Source organism: Oncorhynchus tshawytscha, linkage group LG05 (assembly GCF_018296145.1).
Source record: "Oncorhynchus tshawytscha isolate Ot180627B linkage group LG05, Otsh_v2.0, whole genome shotgun sequence".
In the NCBI taxonomy this organism is placed as follows: Eukaryota; Metazoa; Chordata; class Actinopteri; order Salmoniformes; family Salmonidae; genus Oncorhynchus; species Oncorhynchus tshawytscha.
The window spans coordinates 53,169,878-53,177,517 of NC_056433.1; the positions used below are offsets into that span (position 1 = coordinate 53,169,878).

Consider the following 7,640-nt stretch of genomic DNA (forward strand, 5'->3'; position numbering starts at 1 on the left):
CATTTTTTCAGAGGGAGTGATATATTTTAATTTCATTCTACCTTATCTCTTACGGCTGTGCCATGACCCTTTGCCAACATTATTATATGGATTATAAGATCAGAGCAACACAGCCATACAGATAGTCTATGGTAGGATAAGCATGTGTAGGCCTATTAACAGACATATACAGTATTTACTATATGGTAACTTCTCACATACTTCTGGACAGGAAAGAGTTTCTTGACAAGAGAGCATGCATGGAGTGGTGTGGGTGGATCGTAAACATTTCACATTGGATCTCAGATGTGTGTGTGACAGACAGTGTGTGATGAGTGTATGTGCGTGGGAGTGTGTGACAGTGTGAACGTGTGTGTGTGGGTGAGCAGCATTTCAGTCTATCAAAGTCACCAGCGGGCCGCCCCCGGCTTCAGAGACAAACAAATGAGAGCGAGAGAAGCCAGATTCAGTCGGTTCACAGCTTGTTGTTCTCAAGCGCTGATATTCTCCTGAATCACACGGCAGGGTAGTGGGACACACCTGCCACGACCTAATGAAACTGTATGACAAGACAGGAAGTGGAAGAACAGACCCAGATGAGTGAGCCTTAAAGAATTACAGTGTGGAAAGTAAACCAATCTGGGAGTTCAACGGTGAGTCAAAGACTTTAATTATTTCAAACGGAATAAGCCAGAAGTGCACCTGTATTCCTGAGGGCAGAATATTGGTATTCACATCAAATATCTCATGGCAGATCATTCCAACTCTTAGAAGAAATGGAGTGAACTTCTAGGAAAGCTCCCACTCACCAACCTGTTGTCTGATCCCCAGGCCCATATGAAGATAGAGAGCCTGTTAAGTATTAAGGCTGGAGGGGCTCAGGTGGAGTATAGTCAAGGCTCTGATCCCACACCTGCACCAGGAGGAGCTTTGAATTGAAGCGGTTCTCAGGTAACAGTAACAGACGACTGATGACACTTCAGTGGTTCTTACAGATTATAGCGCAGAACATGAGATTGAAAAAGTGTCAAACTTGCCAACTAGGTTATGGAATGTATACATTACTCTTTTAAATGGTTAGACTACTCCGTCAAACATGGTTTTCTGAATAAGTAATCAACACCATGTGTGTTGTGTACTCTACAAATCCATCCACAAAAAAATCCATGTGTACATTATACAATCGTGGCCAAAGGTTTTGAGAATGACACAAATTTAAATATTCACAAAATCTGCTGCCTCAGTTTGTTTTTATGGCAATTTGCATATACTCCAGAATGTTATGAAGAGTGATCAGATGAATTGAAATTTATTTCAAAGTCCCTCTTTGCCATGCAAATGAACTGAATCCCCAAAACACATTTCCACTGCATTTCAGCCCTGCCACAAAAGGACCAGCTGACATCATGTCAGTGATTCTTTTGTTAACACTGGTGTGAGTGTTGACGAGGACAAGTCTGGAGATCACTCTGTCATGCTGATTGAGTTCGAATAACAGACTGGAAGCTTCAAAAGGAGGGTGGTGCTAGGAATCATTGTTCATCCTCGGTCAACCATGGTTACCTTCAAGGAAACACGTGCCGTCATCATTGCTTTGCACAAAAAGGGCTTCACAGGCAAGGATATTGCCGCCAGTAAGATTGCACCTAAATCAATCATTTATCGGATCATCAAGAACTTCAAGGAGAGCGGTTCAATTGTTGTGAAGAAGGCTTCAGGACACCCAAGAAAGTCCAGCAAGCACCAGTACCGTCTCCTAAAGTTGATTCAGCTGCAGGATCGGGGCACCACCAGTACAGAGCTTGCTCAGGAATGGCAGCAGGCAGGTGTGAGTGCATCTGCATGCACAGTGAGGCGAAGACTTTTGGAGGATGGCCTGGTGTCAAGAAGGGCAGCAAAGAAGCCACTTCTCTCCAGGAAAAACATTAGGGACAGACTGATATTCTGCAAAAGGTACAGGGATTGGACTGCTGAGGACTGGGGTAAAGTCATTTTCTCTGCTGAATCCCATTTCCGATTGTTTGGGGCATCCGGAAAAAAAGCTTGTCCGGAGAAGACAAGGTGAGCGCTACCATCAGTCCTGTGTCATGCCAACAGTAAAGCATCCTGAGACCATTCATGTGTGTGGTTGCTTCTCAGCAAAGGGAGTGGTCACACTCACAATTCTGCCTAAGAACACAGCCATGAATAAAGAATGGTACCAACACATCCTCCGAGAGCAACTTCTCCCAACCATCCAGGAACAGTTTGGTGACGAACCATGCCTTTTCCAGCACCTTGCCATAAGAAAAAAATGGCCAGGAAACTCCCCAGACCTTAATCCCATTGAGAACTTGTGGTCAATCCTCAAGAGGCAGGTGGACAAACAAAACCCCACAAATTCTGACAAACTCCAAGCATTGATTATGCAAGAATGGGCTGCCATCAGTCAGATTGTGGCCCAGAAGTTAATTGACAGCATGCCAGGGTGGATTGCAGAGGTCTTGAAAAAGAAGGGTCAACACTGCAAATATTGACTCTTTGCATCAAACTTCAAGTAATTGTCAATAAAAGCCTTTGACATTTATGAAATGCTTGTAATTATACTTCAGTATTCCATAGTAACATCTGACAAAAATATCTAAAGACACTGAAGTAGCAAACCTTGTGGAAATTAATATTTGTGTCATTCTCAAAACTTTTGGCCACGACTGTACATGTATACTCTCTCACCAGTGAGCTTAACTTTGAACCACAAACCTGGTCGTCTCTTTTTATTGGATAGGACCCCAAGGCATTATGGATAAAGGCCAAACATTTCACAAATCAGGCTCACATTTACTACATACAACTTACAGTATAGCTATGCAGTTATAGGATATCCTGACACCTTGTTTTTCCATCTTCCAACTGCCATTACACAACATTTGATGTATCATCACACAGTTTCTTGGTCAACACATTCCTAACTGGCAGTTATAGCCGGATAAATGTACATTGTGTACAGTGTAAGTAATCCAAGGGACCATTCGTAAATGATTGGTCAATCAAATGTTCAGTCATTTGACTATCTCTTACACCTGAAACAGTGTCTATAGGTAGGGTTGAGTCAAACAGGAAGATAAGGGTGCAGCTATGAGCCAGGCCCTCCAGGCTGTATTGTCAACTATGGCTAACTCCTATTCACAAAAACTATACATCAATTACCTCATCATCAATGACTAAGACTTCTGACTGAAATTCAAACTGTTTCATACAGTATGTACTGTACTGCTGCTACTTTGCTGTATCATTGGACAAACATCAGGAAATGACTCATAAAGCTGGCAACCAGGGTGGTAAGAGAGGCTTTTTTTAAATCATTTTTGTTAACCAAACAGTTGTTTCGATCAGATCCTGTCTCGAGCCAGAATCGTTTCTCATAATTTCTCATTGTTTTAGAATCGTTTCTCAGTCTCATTTCAAAACACATCCCAGTTCGTGAGGCGGATAATCAGACACCTCGACTGACTCCTCAGTGGGACCTCACCCCTCCATCCCATTGTCCTGGCAGCTACTTACAGAGCACAGCCGGATGTAAATGGTGTAAACTTAACACCCCCACAAAGTGGACCTGATAATTGCAGCCTTTTATGGTGTTCAAAGTCCCCACAATAAGACTCACCCTGGAACTCGCCTCAATGTGCTAAATAACCAAATTGAATCAACCCACCAGACACAAGCCAAGCACGATAAGAACCTTTATAGCGGTGAAGTTGGTCACGCCGGGAGGGTGTTAACTCAATTTGTTTGTTTGGCAGCTAGAGGCAGTGTATCAGAGGGACAAAGCGTGGACTGGAAAAGGTTAAACGTGACTTCATGGACTCAGAATGGGAGGGAAGTGCCCGGCAGAGCAGAACGGGATAGCCTGGCACTGAGGAATGAACTTCTTGGACATGACTAATTTCTTCTGGAAAATCTTAGAGACTGCCCTTATGAATATGAATCCCATCAGTTGCACATCTGTCCAGATGTCAGTGACATAATAAAGGCTGCCATGTTCCTGGTGTGTTTTCAAAAGGAACAAAGCAATGATACTGTGTACTGTACACAATGATCAGTACCAGATGCAGCCATTTCCTTTCTCGGTCCAAACAAGTTGAGAAACCACCCACTCACTCTCCTCCCACACACTTATGAACACATCCACACCCACATGCCAGGACTCTGCAGAATCCCTTGGCCACTAATCCCTGTGTATCCTGGGCTTAATGCTGGATGACGAGCTGGTCTAATCTAATCAGCACTGAACTGGCAAACCCCCTCTACCACCTTTTTTCTTCCTGCGGTCTCTTTATTTCTCTCTCTCTCTTCCTCTGACTCTCGCTCTCTCTTTCACCATCTCTATCCCTATCTCCCTCTTTCTTCCTCTCTCGGTTCTCTAATCATTGACACAAAAGGTCATTATCAGTCAGAGAGCCTGATTTCATTTCTGATGTCAGGAGAGTAGCGATCGCTGGCTGCGGCCTTCTCCCTATTGCACGCTTAAAATAGCACTATCATCACTGGTGACGTCATTCATTCCCCTCTCCTACTGGCTCAGCCCCGGCCGCTTTTCTCTCTCCCTCTGCCAGCGCCTCTTTCTCTCACTCTGATAACAGCATAGTGTGGGCTGTAAATCTATAGCTGAGGGTTCATTGTACTCTAGACTGCAGACTGAAGTCAGGTGTTCCAAGAATTGTCACGAGCAGGACAAATGAATGCAAATCAAATGTAGCTATCTCCCCCCCCCCCTTGACTTCCCCAGTTGGTCACAACTACATTGCACAAACTGATGACTGAAATGATCTCAATCCGTCATTTCTACGAAGGCATGTTTTTATACCAATCTACTGACAATGATATCCATCTGCAGTTGAAGCATTTATTCTGGATAGATTACATTACATCAATCAGTAGTGAGTCAGAGCAGCAACTTCAAACTGACCGTCTCCTCTACAGTATATCTACAGAAGTATATGACTAATGTAGGAGAGACTTGAGAGATCAAAGGAGACACTTGAGTTCAAAAGCAGCCAACTGAAAAGGAATTTGATCACCTCGTGGCTCTCAAATGTGTGGGGGAGAAATTCTCCACACCAAACACGTTTTTTATTTCAAGGATTGTATTATTCTGGGAATAATTTAGATCAGCAGATCTGAAGTTGCACAATATCCTCACATTGTCTATTATAGTCTAGAAAAACACCCCTGGGCAATGATAATACTTCAGACTAAGCACAGCAGTGTCAGAGGAAGGCCCAATTTATTTTTGAAGACTCCAGTCATCCAAGTCATAGACTGTTGTCTCTGCTACCGCACAGCAAGCGGTACCGGAGCGCCAAGTCTGGGTCCAAAAGTCTCCTGAACAGCTTCTACCCCCAAGCCATAAGACTGCTGAATAATTATTCAAATGGCCACCCAAACTATTTACATTGACCCCCTCCCCCCCATTTGTTTTGTACACTGCTGCTACTCGCTGTTCATTATCTATGCATAGTCACTTCACCCCTACCTACATGTACAAATGACCTCGACTAACCTGTACCCCCACACATTGACTCAGTACCAGTACCCCCTGTATATAGCCTCGTTATTGTTATTTTATTGTGTTACTTTTCATTTTAAATGTTTACTTTAGTTTATTTAGGAAATATTTCCTCAACTCTATTTCTTGAACTGCATTGTTGGTTAAGGGCTTTCGGTAAGGTCTACCTCTCCTGTTGTATTTGGCGCATGTGAAAAATACAATTTGATTTGATTTAAGATCGTGATCTGGCTATGTTTAGTCATGTTGAATATTGTTTCTGTTGACGTTACTCGATACAGCCAGTCAGCCAACTATAACTTCACAGTTAATTAGTCAGACGTGTCTATTTTTACTGTCCAGTTGATATACCTGACATTAACTGCTTGTTAAGGATGTGTTTATCGTGCACGGCAAAGTTTAGCCAAATCAGTTATTTAAACAAAATACTTGGTAGGGGAGGTCAGACCCCTATTAATGACCCCTGGACAATGTAGAATACTCCTGGCCTCACAGTATTCTTAATGGACCACCAGAGAGATAGCTACCACTAGAGAGATAGCTACCACCAGAGAGATAAGTACACCACTTCACTTTAAACATCTCCAGTCTCAGTCCTTTTCCGAACATTTCGGGAAAATCCCCTGAGATTCTAGTTGGAGGGAGTCCTTGCCTGACCACTGTGCTTTTGGAAATGCACGTGACGCACAGATCAATGACGGCATTCTGGGGAATCCTGACCACCCTGGCCGTGGCTATACACACACACAACCACTGCAATACAATGTCATCTGACAAACAGATAGCTGCAATGGTTACGGTCAGATTGAACCATAGCCGTCCCTGTAGCCCTGTTTGGTCTGGCAACTTAGGTCACTAGGCCATGGTCACACAGGCCATAATATGCAGGGATTAGCATTGAACGTCGTCATCAAGACCATGAAGAGGGTGGAAAATCCAAAGTGGGCTGACGTAGGGAGGAGAATCAGGGAGGTGGACGGTGACGCAGGAGCCAGGATGGATATCAGTGGAAACTTCTATGGAACATTACCCCTCTAGACAGGGATAGTCATGGCCTATATTAATCTACAGGTGTCTATCTATGGGGAGTTCTGCAGTTTAAAGGGGTTCACTGTTATATCAATTCAGACAGTGCCAAACCCCTGGGTGAACCTGTCATTGTTGTTTTTGTCATCGAGTCCCCCAAAGTGTCACTGGCCAATCAGCACGGTGAGTCCGAGGGGACAACTGTGATAACTGCATTCCTCTGGTCCCTTAGCGCTGGGCCACAGCCACCTGACAGAATTTGATCAATGGGCCTGGCCTCCGGAGCAGACATTGGTGCCAGCTCCACCGTCCCCCAGACTGGAAGGTGTCAGGGGGAGATTGCGTGCAGGCATGAGGAGGACAGCTCTGAAATCTGGGCCCTGCCAGAGCTGATCTAAGCGTGTTAAAGGAGTTATGCCTGCCTGCCTTTGTTGTCCTCGGTGGAAACTAGCTCAATGGCATATTTTCCAAGTGCTTCAGAGGAGAGTCATGTGATTACGAAACCACTGAGCACTCAGTCACACAGGGAGAGAAGAGGGACAGTTAGCTAGCCAAAAGGAGGGGAGGATGGGGGGAGGGGTGGTGTGAGTCACTTTGACAGACCTTGCAGTGCGGGTACATTCTAAATTAACGTCCTCTGAACTTCAGTGCTTGTCAAAAGTTTCCAAACAACTCAAAGGGCAGAAAAAAAGAAAGGAGATACTCACGAAGGTGTTCCTCTACTCTCCGTTCTGAACCCTTTGACTCTATTCCTCCAATAACAGGTCCTTACACTCATATGACCACATTATACTTATCTGGACATACCAGGCTATTAGAAGTACACTGACATGTCTGAGACAACACTTGACCCTCTTAAGAGTTCTAGTTGTCTGTGTGTATATGTGTGTGTGTATCACACACACCTTTGTGTGTGTAAAACAAATACATTCATTTGTGGTGCTCTGTGTTATGGAAAGAGAGGGACCAATCAGAACAGGAGAATGTGTGTACACGAGTCTTCTTTAAATTCCCATCGGGCAGGAAAACAAAGACCATCCCATCCCAGATCCCTCTGATGGACATCTCACAGGGAAGTTCCACAGCCAAA

General features: G+C 44.2%; 1 long non-coding RNA gene across 1 annotated transcript; it reads left to right on the top strand.

Annotated features, from left to right (window-relative positions):
- Positions 1–296: 296 nt before the first annotated feature.
- On the top strand, positions 297–5,289 carry LOC112250846. Its single transcript, XR_002953584.2, has 3 exons — positions 297–632; positions 811–930; positions 3,759–5,289. It is a non-coding gene; the product is annotated as an uncharacterized LOC112250846 (long non-coding RNA).
- Positions 5,290–7,640: the final 2,351 nt, after the last annotated feature.